Source organism: Pteropus medius, unplaced genomic scaffold (genome assembly GCF_902729225.1).
Source record: "Pteropus medius unplaced genomic scaffold, Ma_sr-lr_union100, whole genome shotgun sequence".
Taxonomy (NCBI): domain Eukaryota; kingdom Metazoa; phylum Chordata; class Mammalia; order Chiroptera; family Pteropodidae; genus Pteropus; species Pteropus medius.
Genome location: NW_024349802.1, coordinates 16,329,892 through 16,349,166, shown reverse-complemented (window position 1 = coordinate 16,349,166; position 19,275 = coordinate 16,329,892). Strand labels below are relative to the sequence as shown.

Sequence of the window (19,275 nt, the reverse complement as noted above, 5' to 3'; positions counted from 1 at the left end):
AATAAGCAGCTTCCTACAACTAACTACGCTGTCTGGTTCCATAATACGAATTTCACGATCCCATAGATACACTCACTGTTAATTCAGTCATGCCCTTGGAGAGATAAAAACAAACTATATTAAATTTAAACTATTATTTTATTTATATATGTATGCATTACCTTTTACCTTTCCCCAATGTATTAAAGAAAATCCTGCATTGTTCTGGGGTTTTTGCTAGACCTCAATTCCTCCCCAACTTCCAAAGATAGATTTAGAGTGCTCCAGTTCTGCTGCTGGCCCATTTTTGATACAGAATAGGCAAATGAGAAGAGAGACAAATGGAGAAGAGAGAGAGAAAATTTGTATCAGAAAGGCATAAATTGAGTCAATTAAGAGCACAGAATATAGAGGCTAAAACAAGAGAAAAGAAAAATGAAGGGTCACTCGGGCTCAGTTTTATTTTCTTTTGTATTTTTATCAAGGTGAGTTTTTGTGGAGAACTGATAGTAAAGATTAAAAATACGGGGTTGGGGTGGCTGTAGAGTGAGAGATGTGAAGATTGAGAGGCATGGGGAAATGGAGGGCTTCGGAAGAGCCGAGTGTGAATTACATCTCTGCTGATGTTTGCCAAGAGATTCAAGTAAAGATTCGAATCACTTGGAATTACTTTTGGAACGCACACTTGATTTCTTTGAAGATGAACACACAGAGAGCTTCAACCGGCTGGAGTTTTCAGGTTAATTCTGGTAACAGCAAGACTCATCAGAGGCAACCCCCCCACGCACACACCTACCTTGGCTGAATGAGCCGTTCTTAGCCCGTTTGCCCCTCTCCGCTCCAAAGCAGAACTGGTCAAATTAGTCATTTTCGAAACACTGATAAACCAAAATTAAGCAAATTTTGCTCCTTTGCCACTTGTAAGTATGTAATATAAATACAAATCCCTTATACACTTGCAGGTATTTACAAGTGTTCAAACTTGTTTTTCATCTCATTTGAACTTCACGACGTTCCTGGAAAGCAAGTAAGGGTCATTATCACCATTTGACAAGATGAGGGAAAGGAGGTTCATAGAAGTGACATGGCTTTCACAAGGTCACACAGTCAGTATGTGGCAGAGCTGGATTTTAACTTTGATCTCTGACTGCAAGTCCACTGGGCTCCATGAGATTCTCACCACATGTCTCCATTGTTCAAATGTGCTTCAAATACTACTTTATGGAGACTGCTGAGTATGTAGAGGCAAAAGCATTTAGCTTAGAGCTTCTGGGATGAGGTTCCAGCCCCCACCTTTTGATAACTTCAGATAAGTCATTTTCCCATTCTAGTCCTACGTTTACCAACTTCTTCATCTGTTTGTATTGTCAAACTCCAATATTCTGCATTAGCGAGGACAAAAGCTATTATTATTAAAGGCTTATATAAGGCAGGCACTTATAAAAAGTACATAGATTTGTTATTCGTTTGATCTTCATAACCTTGCAAGGTTTCAGAGAGGTTAAATTAGGCCAAGTAGCAGAACCAAATTGATTTGATCATAAATCAGATAGATTCTTTCTTCACAGTACCATATAGCTTCAGAATCTCTTGTTGAATATCAAAATATATGAATAACTACGAAAAAGACAGACCTCTCCAGATTGGTAGGTGGCAGTTTTAATAAGTAAGGAAACTTATGAGTCTTGTCTTGGGTGACTGCAAGACATACAAGTAGATTTCCACACCTGCCTGTCAGAATCTTAAAATTTTATGTAGAAGCCTTGAATAGGGGTCAGTCATATATACCATCCAGACGGTCTCAACAACACATCACTCTCTCAAGGTTGCATCTTTCAAAATGGATCCTAGTATGGGAACGGCGGACATAATGTGTATTGCAAGCTCAGAGGACGGGGTGAGGAGCCTCCGATTGCCCAGGTCCAGCTTGAAGGTCAACGAGTCGCATCCTCTCATGATCTCCTTCAACAGGTTTAGACCTGGGTTTGTCTTCCTCAGAATCCATGTTCTTAAAAACTGTATTGTAGTGGAGAGAGAAAAAAATGGCGTAGATGATAGAGGCTCTGTTCATCCCTCTGGGGACCAAATCAAAGTTGTGACGGAAACAAGGAGCAGCAGCAGCAAGGAAAAATTACCTTGGATCTAGAGGAACAAACCATACAACCACGGAGAAATCCAAGAAAGCACCCTGCAACCGCAGAAGGTGGGACGGGGCGAGGACGCGGGGCTGCCTGGTCCGGAGCAGCTGAGTGAGACAGAGGCTGTGGCAGATGCCTCTTAAAGGGGCCGCGTCCGCGAGCCAATTTTCCCGATGACAGACCTGCTTGCTCTGAGCACCAGTGCAGATTCAGCTGCTTGCAGGGGGCACCAGGGACTCACAGGGAGACACTGTCAGAGTGAGGGCCGAGGCGAGACTTGCTAGGTACAGAAGTGCCGGGAGCATCCATTGTTCCCTGTTGAGCCCTCCCCACTCCCAGTGCACGGACACAGCACTGCCATAGCTGTGACTTCATCAAACTGGATAACAGAAGTTGCTCTGCCCAGAGGATTCCCTGAAACCCAGCTACCCCAACTCAGGCCCCATCCAAGCCACATCCAGGTGTGTCCTCGGCGAGTCAGATGCTCTTTGCTGAGACACATACTGGTGGAGGCAGCTGGCCTCATTTTCTGGTGTGGCCTTTTGAGACAACTATAAGCACAGCATCTGTGGATTGCTTGCTGAATCTTAACAGGTAGCATCAGAGGGCCACAGGCTAAACTTGGCCTACAGCTGAACCCCTCTCAGAACTGTGCCACTGGACATCTACTTCACAAATCCACACTAATAAGACCTGAAGACTTAGAAGCTTTGCTTAGTACATAGAAACAGACACAGAAAGGCAGCCAAAAGGGGAAGACAAAGAAACAGAAACCATATGAGAGAACAGAACAGAGATCCAGATGTAATGAAGTCAAGTAATCTAACAGATGCAGAGTTCAAAACACTAATTATAAAGATGCGTGATGAACTTTTCGGAGGTGTAGAAAATTCTAGCAAAGAGACAAAAATGGAAATGAAACTATAAAAAGGAAATGAAGAACACGTTATCTGAGATGAGAAGTATATTAAGTGGAATAAACAAGGGAATAAACAAAGACAAAAAGGAAGAGGATCACATGCCCTATCTAGAGGACAGGAAAGCCAATCAGGTCACTCAATCAGAATGGCAAGCAAAAAGATGCCAAGATTATAAAAATAATTTAAGGAAGGTATGGGACACTGTTAAGGCTCCAAATATCCTTCTGATCAGCATAACTGAAGAAAATCAAGATGTTGAACAGCTGTTTGAAGAAATAATGATGGAAAACTTCTCTAACTTGGTGAAGGAAATGGACATAAAACCCTAAGAAGCTCAGAGAATTCCCCAAATCAGGGATCCAAAGAGGCCCACACCAAGACACATCATAATTAAAATGCCAAAGGTTAAATACAAGTAAAGAACATTAAAAGCAACAAGAGAAAAACAAATAATTACATATAAGGGAACACCCATAAGACTGGCAGCTGATTTCTCAAAAGAAACTATGCAGGACAGAATGGCTTGGCAAAAAATATTCAACAGGATGAAGACCCAGGATATACAACCAAGAATAATTTATCTAGCAAAGCTATCATTTAGAGTCGAAGGACAGATAAAGAGCTTTCCAGACTAAAAATAGACTAAAGTAATTTATCATCATTAAGCCAGAATTACAGAAAATGTTGGAGGGACTTCTTTAAGAAGAAAAAACATGTATCAAAAACAGAAATAAAGAATGGTAACGACTACATTCCTATCAATAAATACCTTAAATGGAGGGTTTTATGTCCATTTCCTTCACCAAGAGCACCAATAATTAAGTGCTCCAATCAAAAGACAGAGTGGCTGAAAGGATAAGAAAAGAAGACCTCTACCTATGAAAAGTGAGGGGACGGAAAAAGATATTGCTGTAATGAACCTAAAAGGTATTTAAGTCAGACAGAGAAAGATAAACACTATATGATTTCACATATGCAGAATTTAAGGAATAAAAAGAACAAATGAATCAAAAACAGACTCACAAATATAGTGGACAATTTGGTGACAGACAGAGGGGAGGGAGTTTGGGGGTACTGGGAGAATGAGATGAAGAGTTAAAGAAGTACAAATTAGTAGCTGATGGATAGTCACAGGATGGGGAGCATGGCATAGAGAATGCAATTAGCATTAATACATTGGCTAGGCGGAGGGAGCAATTGGGGGGATCATTTTACTAACTATATAGATGTCTAACCAATGCACTGTATAATCAAAACTAATTAATTTTTTTTTAAAAAAACTGCATTGTAGCATCCATTTAAGAGGGACTTTTTTGCTGTACCTGGGACTTTTTTTGCTGATTCCTGTACCTGGGCCTCTGTCTTGGATCTAGGTGGGGAGAACATCTTTGAATGAACCACGAACCTTTCCATGACCTTAGTACCCTTTCTCCATGCCTACTCCTTTCTCACCTGTTGAATTACTTGTTGAAAATTGCTGGTGCACCACCATCTACCTTCCTTTTCTACTGCACTAAACCAGGATATATTCACTCATACAGTTCTATTTACTAGTATACAGAAAAGTAGACTTCAGGAAGTAGAACTTCATAATAAATGCTTCTTTTCTTCACGTTTAAGGCTTGGGAACTTTATGTGGGAGGAGAGATAACTTCAAAATACCTGTTGAGACAAGCTTTGCGCTTTATTCTGGCTGTGGCCATATTTCTGAAATCCACATTCTAAGCAAGCCGGACAGGTTTGGGCACTTCATCTATGTCAGTAGGCCTTCTTCAAGCCAAACGTAGTACTCTCCAATTAGTACAGTGGGAGAGGAAGTCCAGCTTTCACTGGGGAAAACACCGTTTCCAAGTGAAACAACAAGAGCACTAGAGTTTACCTCTGAATATTCTGGGAGCCAACACGTGGCTCTCTGCTCACCCAAGGCAAGTAGGTTTCTACACAGCTCAGAGATAACCTTAGCATTCCAGACCATGACAAAGTCACCAGCCCAATCCCACGCCCTCTTATAAGTCACAGAAACTGAGGGCCAGAGACTTGCTCAATGTCAGACAACTCAATAAAGACTGTGCTCCTAATCCTCTGCCCTTTTGTTAAAATGTGACACTTCCTCTTGGCAAACACAATCACCGCTGGGAGTTGTCCTGACCAGCAGCTATAGAGGACTGCTGCTGGCAAAATCTTCCTTCTCTTCTGAATTTTCTAAGATAGATCCACAAACTACCACATATGTAAATGATGTTAAAGATATTCCATAATTATTGTGACAGAAAGGGAGAAAGAAATAATGGAAGAAAGGAAAGAGGAGAGAAAGTAAGAAAAGGAAAGAAAGAAATTTTTGTCAATGTGTCAAAATTGCTGGATTATACCAAGTTAAAGTAGTGTTTTATTTGATACTTCCTGATGTCTTTAATATGGTAAAAGGATACTGTGGTTTCCTAGTAGGGAAATTAATTTCCCCCAACTTATTTGTCCACAGATATCTTTTTTATTCCCTCCATGTAGAAGTGCACACAGTTAGTGTTCTATGAATCATACTCTCAGATAGCTACTGCAGTCCAACAGTCTTAAGGTTTGATTTGCAATGATCAGCAAGCTGAAATGACTTGTTGAATGTCATACAATGTGCATTTAAAAGGACTGATTTCTGACAACTTGGATGAAACTGGAGGGCATTATGCTAAGTGAAATAAGCCAAACAGAGAGAAATGAATACTGCATGGTAGCAGTTACCTGTGGAACCTAAAACAAACAAACCAACAAAGCTGATCTCATAGAAATAAAGTGTAATGGTGGTTATTGGGAGATGTGGTGGTGAAAATGGGAAGTTGTGGGTCGAAGGATACAAACTGTGTCATGAGTAAATTCTGAAGATCTAATGCACAGCATGGTGACTGTAGTTAATAATATGGTATTCTCATGTTCACAAAAAAGTTAACCATGTGAGGTGATAGAGTATTAATTAACTTGATTGTGGTAATAATATATACATAAAATCATCACGTTGTACATTTACAAACACATATGATTTTATTTGTTAATTATTCTTCAGTAAAGCTGAAAAAATAATAAATAAAAGGAGGATTGAAATCTATGTATTCTCACCTCTGATGCCAATTACCTACCTACAACACCAAGTTGCCACAGTCCGGAACAGGAAATGACTTCGGTCTACAAGACTCAAAAATAATGTAAGCTGCATGAGGCCAGAAACTGTTCTGTTAACTATTACGCATCTAGCACAGTGCTTGGCACACTGAAGGTATCCATAAAGATTTATTTAATGATTGTGCTACACAACAATACAGGATCACTTTGTCTTATTGACTCTTCACAACATTGCTACGATTATTATCATTTTCAGGTGATAAATTTGAGGTTCAGAAAAGGATAGTAACTTGTCATGAGTTCACTGAGCTAGCAAGTTAAATATGAGTATATATAAGCTTAGTATTATTTCTCAAATCCTATGTGCATACAAATCATCTCGGTATCTTGTGAAACTGTATCTTCCAATTTGGTGGGTTGGGGGTAGGATCTATGATTCTGCATTTCTAAGAAGTTCCCAAGAGAAGTCGGTTCTGTTATTGCATAGACTACACTTTGACTAGCAAAGGACTAGTCCACAATCATAGGATACCAGAGTTTTAAAGGGAAAACTTAGGTGGTCATGTTAAAAATACAAAGCTCAGATATTACAAAATGATCTCTCTTAGGTCATTTATTGATGCTTACATCACTACTCTGAGCTAAAATTAGGCCAAAATTCCACTCCACACTACTATATACAAGGCAAATACACAGCAGGGAGGGACATGGTAAATAACACTTTTCTACTGCCCTGTGATTTCCCACAAGTGATCATTATTAGTCAAATCCAACAGGAAAACAGGAGTCAAGGAATCCCACTGATATAATCCAACCCAATCAGCCTCAAAGGGCAAATAGCAGAGTGGAGAAAAACAGAGCATGACTTTAGAAGGGCAAACTGGCACTATCCAATGACTTTATTCTCTGCAGAGACCAGATGAAGCTCATTTCCACCTCCTTTTCACCTAGAGTGGAACAAATGTCAAGAAAATAAAAAGAAATTGGGGAGGGGGTGGTTCTTCTTTCTTTTGTGACCGAATATTTTACCTAGAACTGGATAACACTCCTGTCTGTGGAAAAGAAATATGTCTCTTTGTTTGGAAGAATAAAACTCCTACTTATGCTCTTATCATCATCTCAAAAACTTCTTCTAAATAGGTTTTCCTTACTTCTAAATTCTCTTCTCTCTCAGCCTCTAGAAAATTAACTCTCAAGATTCTCCTACATTATTTTACTGTTTCTTGTCAGATTCATTTTTCAGTATCTCATCTTAAATGTTTTTTTTTTTTTCAGTTGGTAATTGGAAATGTTCTATCTGTTCACTGCGTTAGCCTATCTTTGGGGCTCGCCCTCAACTCCATTCCTCTAGTTCCTTTTGCCATCTACCCATGAGGAAATGACACCAAGATGTTGAAGAAACCCTTCAATCTCCATAAGTGCTTAAGTAACAAGGATAAGAAAATAAGAAAATTTAAGATTCCAAATAAATTTCTAAGGAATTTGACAAGATCATGAAAATTTTCCTCTACACATAATATAATCATTAATAAAGCTTATTTTGAATGAAGACAGTATGACAGTAGAAAAACAGTTCTTCCCATAAAAAGTTACATGTTACTTACTTTCTATAGAAATAGTTGTAAGGACCTGGAAGTTGGGGACCTGGAAGTTCCAGAAAGAGAAATAGTTGTAATGACCATTCTACTGCAAAACCAGAAGCATTAGGGGGTCTCATTTTAGAATCATCTAGTCATCTCTTTTTCTCATCCTAAGCATCATATTTCTTCGTTTCCCCTTGAAGAATTTCTTCGTTGTCCTCTGTACCCTCCTTGTGAACACAACCATCATAATATTCATTTTGAAATTCTCCTTTCCATGAATGTGAGAGGTCTATTTCCCTTCTCCTTTTCTTAGTTCTGAGCTCGCTTCATCTCGTCCTCATTCTCTTCTCTTTTCCCCTCCTCTTCCTCACATTCTCTGGGTGGACTAGTTCCATCCTCTACATTATCTTCATTATCTTTATTTTCAACTTGATTCATTTCCCCTTCAGAGTTAATATTTATTATCTTTCTTACCAAATCACTCTAAGTATGTTTTGCTGCAGCAAAGAAGAAATAATTTCTCAACTTTTAGGACTGTGATCTATCTTATAGTTAAGCAAGTCATGTATTTTCTATTTTCCAAGACTTTGCAGACTAGCTACTGAACTGAGTATTTTGATTTTGGTTTCATTCAGATTTGGGCATGTCCCTTTCTGGAACAATGATATTGTCACTAAGAACACTGGTCAATAGTTACACTTTATCCATACTTAGAAATCCTAGTTCTTTAAAATACCATTTACGCTTTCAATTTCCCAGTTAGTGACTGGCATTTATCAAGGACCTATTCAGTCACCCAAGGTTTTCATTACCCCCTCCTCCTCTACTTCACGAAGTATATTTCTCTTTTCTTTCTTCTCACACTATCCCCAGTTCCAAAATTTGCAAGAGATTTGGAAATAAATAAAAAGGAATACAGATATACCACTCTGCACCAACAGAAAGCTATAGAGAGTAAAGAATACAATAGAAGACGGAGTCCAGAAAGGTAGAATGCTAACTTCGCCTCCCTCCCCATCCTTGTTCATACACATTCACAGTTCCTTTCCCCTCAACAGTTGTTTAGAGTCCGAACAATTTTTTTAAAGGTATAATGTGGTCAGAACTATAGTTCTGGAATATTAATCTGATGGTCATGTATGTATATTGGATTAGAGAAGAAAAGAAACAAGAAGCAAGAAATTAATTAAGAAATAATTTTATTAGCCCAGGCAAGAAAAAAAAAAAGGAATTAAACAACAGTCTTGTCAGTGGGACAAAAACAGAGGCTATAATGACCAGTGGTATTGTGAAACTAGAATTTGTTAGACTTGGCTTTGAGCTTGGGTAATTACTAGGAGAACGATAGTGACTTCATCATGATACAGAAGCAAAGGAGGAAGATGAAGGAAAAGACGTTTAGTCGAGCACTTATGGAGATTGAAGGGTTTCTTCAACATCTAGGTGGCTTTTCCCCATGGGTAGATGGCAAAAGGAACTAGAGGAACGGAGTTGAGAGTGAGCCCCAAAGACAGGATAGCTAATGACATATAAAGATAGAATATCTTTTAACTGCCATCAATTAAAACATGACTGATTTTATACAGATTAAATGATAATTTCATTCATAATGTTTCAAACATACTTTTAAAATAGCAAATGAAAGTTGCTAAAATATTGTTAAAAATTGTTTATGGGTTTGTTTTGTCGTATGAGTACTTTGGAGAATAGGAGTGGAAAAATAAATCCCAGGCACATAGTTATGGATTGAATACTCTGACAGTATATGTATTGTGTTAAGTTCCTCATGAATCTCTTCTTAAAACTTCAAAGTTATTACTTTTTGTGGAACTGTGTTTTTTTCCCAGCATTATTTAGGTATAATTGATAATTAAAAATTATGTATATGTGAGGTGTATGACTAAGTGGTTCAATAAAGCACTGAAATAATCACTATAATCAAGCTAAATAACATATCCGTCACCTCATATAGTTGTCATCATTTTTGTGTGGTAGTAAGAACACTTAAGAACACTTAAGTTGTCATCATTTTTGTGTGGTAGTAAGAACACTGTCTCAACAAATTTCGAGTATACTATACAGTACTATTAACTATAGTCATAATCTGTACATTAGATCTCCAGAACTTATTCACCTTGCTCAATGGAAACCTTGTACACCTTGACCAACCTCTCCCCACTTTCTTTATTTATAGCCCCTGACAACCACCATTCTACTCTGTGCTGTGTTCGGCAGGGCTATTAGCCTGCAGTTTTCTTCCCATCTTCCTTTGTCTACTTTGTCCTTTCCACCTGGAGTACCCTACTTGTCACATAGTTAAACCTAGCCATCCGTATAAGTCAAGAATAAATGCCTCCTGTCCTATGAAGATTTTTTTGATCACACTATATGGAACTGTGAATTTCTCCAAAGCTTCACTTCTATTTTCTCATTCCCTGGAATTTTAAAATAATGTTTTGTAAAAATAAATAATATTAGTACTTGTTTTTAAAAACAGACACGTGTGTCCATACTCATCTAAGAATCAGGGAAAGTTGCAGTGCTCCTATGAACGGCTAACATAGACCTTTCATGTATTCCGTTCTTCTTGGTCACACTGGTTAGCATTTGTTCTCATATCACAAATAAGGACCATTGCCCTTTTTCTCTTTCCTCTTCTGTCAACCATTCATACCACTTCCAGAATAATATGCCCAAATGACTAATCATGGCTCATACTCACTCCAAACACAATGAGGAACCTCTGTTGTCAACTGAATAGAATTCATTCCTTAAAAAGGCATTCAAGCCTCTCCCTTATCTGACTCCCTAACCTATATTCTCAAGCTTAATTTCAAACACTTCTCGTGCCACAGTCTCATTACAGCTTAACTCTTCACCATCTCTGAACGTGTCCCATAACATTCCACCTCCTATCTTTGCTGCTTCCTCAGCCAGCAATGTCTTTTACCTGCTACTCCCCTTACTTCCAAACCCACATCTAAATCATGCCTTTTAGTAATAATCCTTCAATTAGCAGATCAAATGCCACCATCTCTGCTCTGGAGGGATAGAGACACTCTGGAGTGAATTCAAAATATAGCAACAATGATGGAGAGGGACTTTTAAAACATGGCCTTTGAGGAAAGTTTGAAGAAATTGAGATGTTTACCATGGAGGAGGAAAGATCTAATGACAGAGAGCTGCTCAAGTCCAAGAGCAAAAACTAGGCCCAATATTTGGGAACTGGAGGAAAACATTTTAGGCCAGAACAATTAAGAAATATTACACCAGTCAAAGATGTCAAAAAGAAAACAATAAAAAATTTCTGTCATCTTTCAACATATTCCCTGTGCTAGAGGCTGTGTTCTTTGCTTCCATGCCTCATCAGCTTTGATTCTGTTGACAAGTCTGAGAGCTGGGTATTATAATCCCCATATTATAGATAAGAAGACGGAGATTTTGGGAGATTAAATAACTTACCCAAGATATCATTGGTAGAGCAGCATCCAAACCTCATTCTGACTTCAGAGTCTATGTATGTTGCATCCACTATGTTGTTGTAATAGGTACAGCAACACATTTTTTATACATCTTTAGAAGTATAAAAGCAAAGTATGGACGCACACTTGCGGGACAAGAGAATGAAGCTTTAGGCAGATGATGAGTTGAATGAAACCTGCCTGATTTTAGTCTTTTCAACTGCATGAAACTTTAAATTTTAATACATAACATGCAGTGATGAATTCAACGGGACATTTAAGATGAAAGCAGCAGAATTGGCAAGAGCAGAATATTATTTCTCCCTTTCTCCTCAGTATGTCAAGATTATAACTTTATTACATTCTTCCTTATATTAGAGATTTTTACATGTCATATATTTCTGAAACACCTGTGTTGCACAGATAAGGAAACCAGCCCTGACAGAGGTGCTTATCTTCATTGGTCTCCTACCTCGACTCTCTCATACCACCTAGTGAGGCTTATCACCACCATGACACTAGCACTCCTGCAGGCGTCTGAACACCTCCTCGGTACTCGATTAATAAAACATCACAATCCTGATCTTCGACAGTTTTCCCCTCCAAAAAGCCTCTTCTTCCCTTGGTTTCTATTATATCTAAATTTCTCTTTTTTCTTTCTGTCTTTCTGATAGCTGTTTTTGAACTTCTCCTACAGGGCTCCTGGCTTTGCGGAGTCCTGAAACACTGATGTTCTCAGGCTTCTGTGTAAATGCTCTTCTCTGCTAATTCTACCCACTGTCTTTGAATAGTCTCATCCCATGGCTTTATTTCTAAGTGACGACTCCAACTCCTTATCTCATATAAAGTCCTCTTTTCTGAGTATAGGTCAGAAAGTATTTGTTGATAAATGAGTAAATGCAGGAATGAATAAATAAATATATGAGAAGTAATCAGGTATTTCAGACTAGAATCCAAGTAAGTGCATTCTTATCATTGGTTTTAGCATCCATTAGAACTGACGTCAAGTCCGAGCTTTGCCCCTTACTAGTAGAATGATGTTCGTGAATTAAAACGTCCACACTTTAGTTTGTTTTATTTTGTCACTGTTTGTTTTTGTTCTTTTTGTAATAATTTATAAAATGATAATTATATCCATCTTGACCTTTGTTTCAAGTCAATAATTGTGAGCGATGCGTGAGTCCTCACATGGGAGAGGGTGGTAGGAATGAGAATTATTCTTACTAAACTGAATTAAGCTGTTCCATCAAGAGAGACAGGATGCCTAGAAGTATGCAAGATGTTTTGGTTTGGTTTGTTTTGGTTTGGTTTATCCCTAGGCTCTGGGTAGCTGCTGATGGCAGCTGTCCACAGCTCAGCCATAAATAGTATAGTGAAAGAAGCATATGAAAGATAAAGGGTGGTGGCCAGATTAACTCTAGCCCTAGGCATCCACAATACATACCTGTCATGAACAGCAATGTCTCAGAACATAGGCCCAGACCAGACCACAGCTAGAGTGCCTGGTCTCAAAGATTGAGGGAATATAAAAGCAAACAGGGAAATCACCTCTTCAGTCATCAGAGAATGCCAAGGCTAGAAGGTACTCAAGTCAATATCCTATTCAATGTTCTCATTGGAAAAATAGAAAACCTTGGGCCCACAAAGAGGAAAAAGCACCAAAGATCACCCATCAACTTAGTTGCAGAGCTGAGATGCAAGTATAAGTTATCAGTCCACTACATGTTCTAACCACTCCAACCACCAACACCATCTACAAGGCTATTATTATAATGACATTTTTTTCCCTTTTGTTAGGGAATAATGTATATCTAGGAAAATATTAAGGAATAATTTACATACAATTTAAATATGCGTGTGAGAAATAAAACATAAAATTCTGTGAGTTTTGCCAAACAGAAAATTTTGTAACTACAACCACACTCAGGACACAAAATGTCCATTATCCTGAAAAATCCTCTCATGCCCGTTTATAGTTAGCCCCTCCCTGCCCAGTGCTTGTCAATCACAGATCTGTTCCCTGTCCCTATAGTTTTGCCTTTCTCAGAATGTCATATAAATGAAATTAGAATTATACAGTATGCAGTATTTTGAGTTTGGCTTCTTTCCTTTAAAATAATGCATTTGAAATTCATACATGCTGTTGCATGTATCAGTAGTTCATTCCAATAGTGCTGAGCAGTGTTCCTTCATGTGGCTGTACCACAGTTTGTCTATCCATTCACCCGTGAGGGGATGCTGGATTATTTCCAGTTCGGAACTATTACCAGTAAAACCTCTATAAACAGTCATGTATATTGTTTGCCTGAATATACTCACTTGAGTATATCCCCTAAGAGTGGGATTGCTGGGTCATATGGTTAAGTATATTAACTTTATGAGAAACTGCCAAACTATTTTTCCATTTCACATCCTCCCCAGCAATCTGTGGAGAGTTCCAGGTTTTCTGTATACTCTCTAGCACATACCATTGCCAGTTTTTGCTTTTTGCATTCTGATAAATGGGTAGTGATACCTTATTGTGGTTTTAATTTACTTTCTCTGATGTAATGGTGCAGCATATCTTTTCATGTGTTTATTTGTTATTCACATATCTGCTTTGATGACATATGTTTAAATATTTTGCTCTTTCTTTTTAATCTGATTATTTTTCGATTATTTAGTTTCGAAAATGATTTGTGTATTCTGGCTATAAATCCTTAAATAGACATGTGACAAAGACTTGTTCATATTATTTATTCCTTAGTATTTGTTAATAGCTATGGGATCCGTAATGATGTCTCCTTCTTAGTCCTGACACAGGAAAATTGTACTTTCAGTCCCTCTCTCTTTTCTTCTCTCTCCTTATCTCTTTCATTGACAAGTCTGTCTTGATGTTTGTCAATTTTATTATTTTCTTTCAAAAGACCAGATCCTGGTTCCATTTATTTGTCTCCATTCTCAATTTAATTGGTTTGTTCTCCTATCTTTATTATGTTATTTCTTTTGAATTTGACTTTCTCTTTATCTAGTTGCTTAAAGTGGAAGCTGAAGTCATTGATTTCCTCTCTTTCAATACGAGTGTTTAGTGCTATAAATTTACTGCTAAACATTATGTTAACTGCTTCCCAGAATTGTTATACTCAACTGGCTGTTCAAACTCGGTCAGACTTCCCAGTTCGTCGGGACTTCTTCGGTCCAATCGCGCGGCCTCAATCAGATCAAGAAAGAAAGAGAAAGAAAGAAAAAGAAGAAATGTGTATTCCACTGTTTGAGGTGGATTATTTTGTAATGTAATTTAGGTCAATTTGCTTAATAGTGGGATTCATGTTTTCTGTTTCATTCCTGATTTTCTGCTTGTTGGTCACTAACTGAGAGACTAGTTTTGAAGTCTCCATCTATAATTGTCAATTTGTATATTTCTCCTTTCTTGTCTGTCAGTTTTGGCCACATAAATTTTGAGGCTCAATTGTTAGTTGTATACACATATAGAATTGCTACATCTTTTTAATAAATTGCTCCCTTTATGATTATGCAATGTACCTCTTTATCTCTTGTTCCTTGTTCTGAATACTATATTTTCTGAAAATAATATAACCACTCCAGGTTTCTTTTGCTTAGTGTTTGACGATATATACTTTTTATTCACTTACTCTTATCTACGTCTTTATATTTAAAGTGAGTTTCTGTATCCATTATAGTCTGACAATCTCAGTCTTATTACCGATGTGTTTAGATTGTTTACATTTAGTGGAATTATTAATATGGTGTGTTAAAATCTACAATGTTGCCAAATATTTCCTTTTTAGTCCATCTATTCTTTCTTTTACCTTCCATTTTGCCTACTTTTGGATTAAATGACGATTTATTATGGATCTATTTTATCTCCATTAGTGACTCAATAGATAAGACTCCTTAAATTTGTAGTTTTCAATTTATAGTGGAAGATTTCGGTTTTCAAATCAATTTTGTATCCATGATCTCATTTGGTAACAGAAATAACTTGTGGTTTAAGTATTATTATGCCTGCATCTGGCATAGGTAACTTATATATGACTGACATAGAAATATTTACACTTTGAATTCAGTGCTAATGTCTTCATAATTTAGGGGAAATTATGTGACTTTAATGCTAAATTAATGATAAATTAATGCCATTTTTTTTTAAGTCCCCCTCATTGTATTCCATGTGCCTAAGTGAGGCATGACCAAGTACATCTTCTAGAATGCTGACTCCTCCTTCAACCATAGCTCTAGCTGCTAGAAAAACAAACGCCACTGGACTCTTTACTGCCTTCATTGTTTGTACCTCATCTACTGGCCTTAGCTTTGGCTCTCATTCTAGTGGGGCTCTGGAATCACCTCCAACCATGAGCCCTAATTGTCCATTCACACATTTAATGAGCATTCATTGAATTCTCACTGCATTTACTCAGCAATACCTACTTGTCAGTCATAGTTGTAGGCAAAGGGTATTTGAGAATAAACAAGGCATGGCTCAGGCTGTAGGAGCCTGTAGCTTAATGAAGGCATCAGATATAAAATAATAACTTATGATTCAATCTAATACACCCAATAATAGAGACATGTGCAGAGTGAGCAGACAGCAGAGTAATTAACTTTGCCACGGACTAGGTCAGGGATGTGGTCATGATGTTTACCTGAAGGATGTAATATTTGAAAGTTGGGTTGGTTGGGGTTGGGTATTCCAAGCAAAACTAACAGGGTGATAGAATAAGTAACAGTCTGGAAGTATGCCTGGTCAGGTAAGAGAGGAATTTATATGCTTAGGGAATGATGGGAGGTTATAATACAAACAGCAACAACTCTTTATAGCATGATGTCATTCTCATAAAAATTTTATGAGGCTCACGCTCTTGTTATCTTCATATTAAAGGTGTAGAACTGAAGTTTAGAGAGTATTAGCAACTTGCCAAATTTCACTGTTAGAAATGGGGAGAATTATATTATATAACCGTGAGGGTACAAATACTGACCCTTCATAGAGGACTGGATAGAAACAACCAGTGTAAGCATTCCAGTACATGTCAGGTAAATATGATCCCTGATGAAGTCAGAGATGGAATCCGGAGACCTGATTGCAGACCCTGCATTCTAAGACTTATTCTACACTATGATTAAGATAAAGTTAGAACTATTGATTGAGAATAAAATACAGAGCGCTTTCTCTATATGCAGTAAGGATATGGAAGTTATTAGAGAAGGAAAATGACAGAGGAAGTAAACATAATTGTGTTTTAGAAAAATGAAAACCACAGCAATGTTGAAGAAGAGGGGGAAGCATACATCAGGAGGACAAGATCACTATTAGAATAGTCAAGACAAAGTCCTGAACTATGATACTTATTGTCAAAATAAAGAGAATTTCATAAATTAAGAGGAGAATTAATAGGACTTAGTGAGCAAATGAATTTTGTGGTTAAAAAAAAGAGTTAAAGAAAATTCATATTTCTAACTCAGGTAACTGGATGGATGGCAACTGCTCAGCTGAGACTATCATAGGGAAATAACAGAGGGAAAACTAGCTATGGACTGTAGTACTTCATGATTTGTGATTTCTTACTCACCCCCTCACTCATCCACCTTTCAGTGCTCTGCTTCCTCTTTCCTCTCTCTCTCTCTCTCTCTCTCTCTCTCTCTCTCTCTTTCTCTCTCTCTCTCTCTCTCTCCATTATCTCTTCCTGGCATGTTCATTAATGAAAACACATTTCAAGATTCAGTTAGCTCACTTTAATTTTTACTTCTAATATCAACACCGAAAAATTTGAGGGTTCATTCCTAGAAATACGCTATGCTCTTCCATGCCTCTGTGCCTTTGCAGATGTCATTCTTCCTACCTAAAGTGTCTTCTCCATAGCTTGCTGGCATAGTGAACACCTGCTAACCCATTTTCAAGGCCCTGAACAAATGATACCTTCATGGTTGCCTCCCAGGCAATGTTAACCACTCCCTGATAATCTGTTCCTTACTCCATTAGCAGTTCTCATATTTCAATTGCAATTATTTGATTACATGTTTGTATCCTCAGCAAAACGTGAGGTCAGGGACTGGTGTTTTGTATTTTCTTGTTTCCAGTGTCTAGCAGAGCACCTGGCAAATAGTGCAAGCTCAGTAAATGTCCGTTGAATAAGAAATTAACAAATTGATTGGTGTCATGAGAATTGACTAAGTTATAAGCTATGTGTAGAAAGGTGATTGAGTGACAAAGACTATGGACATTCCTCAGTATATTGACACCACGGGAATGGGAGGCCTACCTGAAGCCATGTACATTCCTTCCAGTGCTGGCATGAAAATTTAGCTGGAGTGAACCAAGAACAAGAAAAGGGCTTATGATTTTCTTATGAGAAATATACAGGGAAAACATGTTCCAGATGTGATATTCTAGATGAACTGGAGCCCTTCAATAACTTCTATTTTCCATACATGATTTTAACTTTTCACATAAGTACTTCTAAGCATCGATTTGACCTTCTAAATCCTGACCTTCACTCTTGATCTGAGGTTTAATGTAAGAAAACACTCACGAGGATCTCTACAGGTATGAATGCCAGATTCAGCAAATAAAAGTAAATTTCAATTTCAGCTAAACAACAAATATTTTTTTAGTATGTCCTGTAAAATATTTGGGACATACTTATACTAAAATAATTACTGTTTATCTAAAATTCAAATTTAATTGAACATCTTGTATTTTATTCCAGTTTACTTTCTGCCAAGGTATGCATACCCTGCACTTCTGATACCTCAAACTGAGCTAATACAAGACATGAATGATGTGGGCCAGACCTTCATTGAGAAGTCAATGGGAAATTTAGAGACTAATGGCAAAAACAGAGGAGACACAAATGAATCTGTGAAAAAACAGGACAACGGCTGCAGGGCTCCAGGCTTTTTGCCAGTAGCTGCACTGAGCACATATCAGCACAACGTAATATAATAGTTAAGAGCACAAACTTTGAAGTCACATGTCCTTAAACTGGGTTCTTTGCTCTGGGTCGTACAAGATTTGTAACCCTGGGCAAATTACTTTACTTCTCCAAGCTTGAATTTCCTTATATAAAATTAGGATAATAATGGCAGCCTCCCAACAGCTTTGTTGATATGTTGCCTCTAGTTTGGTACCTGACCAGAGTTAACATTAGCCTATTATCATCATCATCATCATCATCATCATCATCATCAGCCCTAATACTGTTTGCATGGACAACTGTCACTCCCTCCTCTGGGACAACCTAAGGTAGAGCAGGATAGGATAGGATAGGATAGGATGACAAGTCTACCATTTATTTTTCACTTAACATGTACAAGGCACTGTGCTGTTTGCATGTTATTTTCTAAACCAATCTTCATAACGACTGTGAGAGATATTATTATTCCTATTTTATATGCATTGGATCTAAGGCATAAAGAAATCAGGAAATATTTCTAAGGTCACATGATCACACAACTTGTAAGTGGCCATTCTGAAACTCAAACCTAGTTCTGTCTGAACCCAAAGTCCATGCTTTTAACCACTAACACACACATCAAAATCTCTCTATGAGTTTTCCAACCCAAACTGTAAATCTTTCCTACCCTAAGAACTCTGATGACTTGCAGTTATGCATGGAAATGTCCACAGGAGATAAAGCATTCCATACTCCTTTTGTTCTCACATCTTCTCATCAAATAGAATGGCCTTTTGGAAGACAGTCCTCACCCTTCTCTCCTCAGTTGAGTAAAACCATCTCTCATAATCTTAGTTTCTCCTCTACTTAAAGTCAAATTTATTTGCTTATGCCAGTGGATGATAAGAGACAGCTTCTATTAATATAGAATACATTCTTTACAATTTATCAGGCATTTTTATCTGTGACCTCCTATATCCTTAAAACAGTGCAGGTAAGTAGGCAGGAAATTATATGTCCTAATTTTACAGATGAAGAAACTGAGACGAAGAGATGTATCAATCATTTTCCAGAGTCACACGGATAATAACTGATAGAACTATTACATGAGTCCAGGTTTCTCTTCCCAAAATTATTCATTAATTTAACAATTCAGTGCATATTTGTTGGATATTCAGTGTATATCTGTGTGTAAG

The 19,275-nt window shown here is 37.6% G+C and overlaps 1 protein-coding gene across 6 annotated transcripts in view; it reads left to right on the top strand.

Moving 5' to 3' along the window:
• CUNH5orf46 (chromosome unknown C5orf46 homolog) overlaps positions 1 to 19,275 on the top strand; it is a 58,595-nt gene that overhangs the window by 28,296 nt on the left and 11,024 nt on the right. Inside the window, exon 3 of one of the 6 annotated variants that reach the window (XR_005647300.1) lies at positions 942 to 1,006. The exons of 4 other annotated variants lie outside the window; for them this stretch is intronic. The gene's annotated coding sequence lies outside the window, so the exon portion shown is untranslated. Of the gene's footprint in view, positions 1 to 941; positions 1,007 to 1,950; positions 2,200 to 19,275 lie in introns of those variants that run through there. One more of the 6 variants, XR_005647301.1, reaches the window with a different exon arrangement.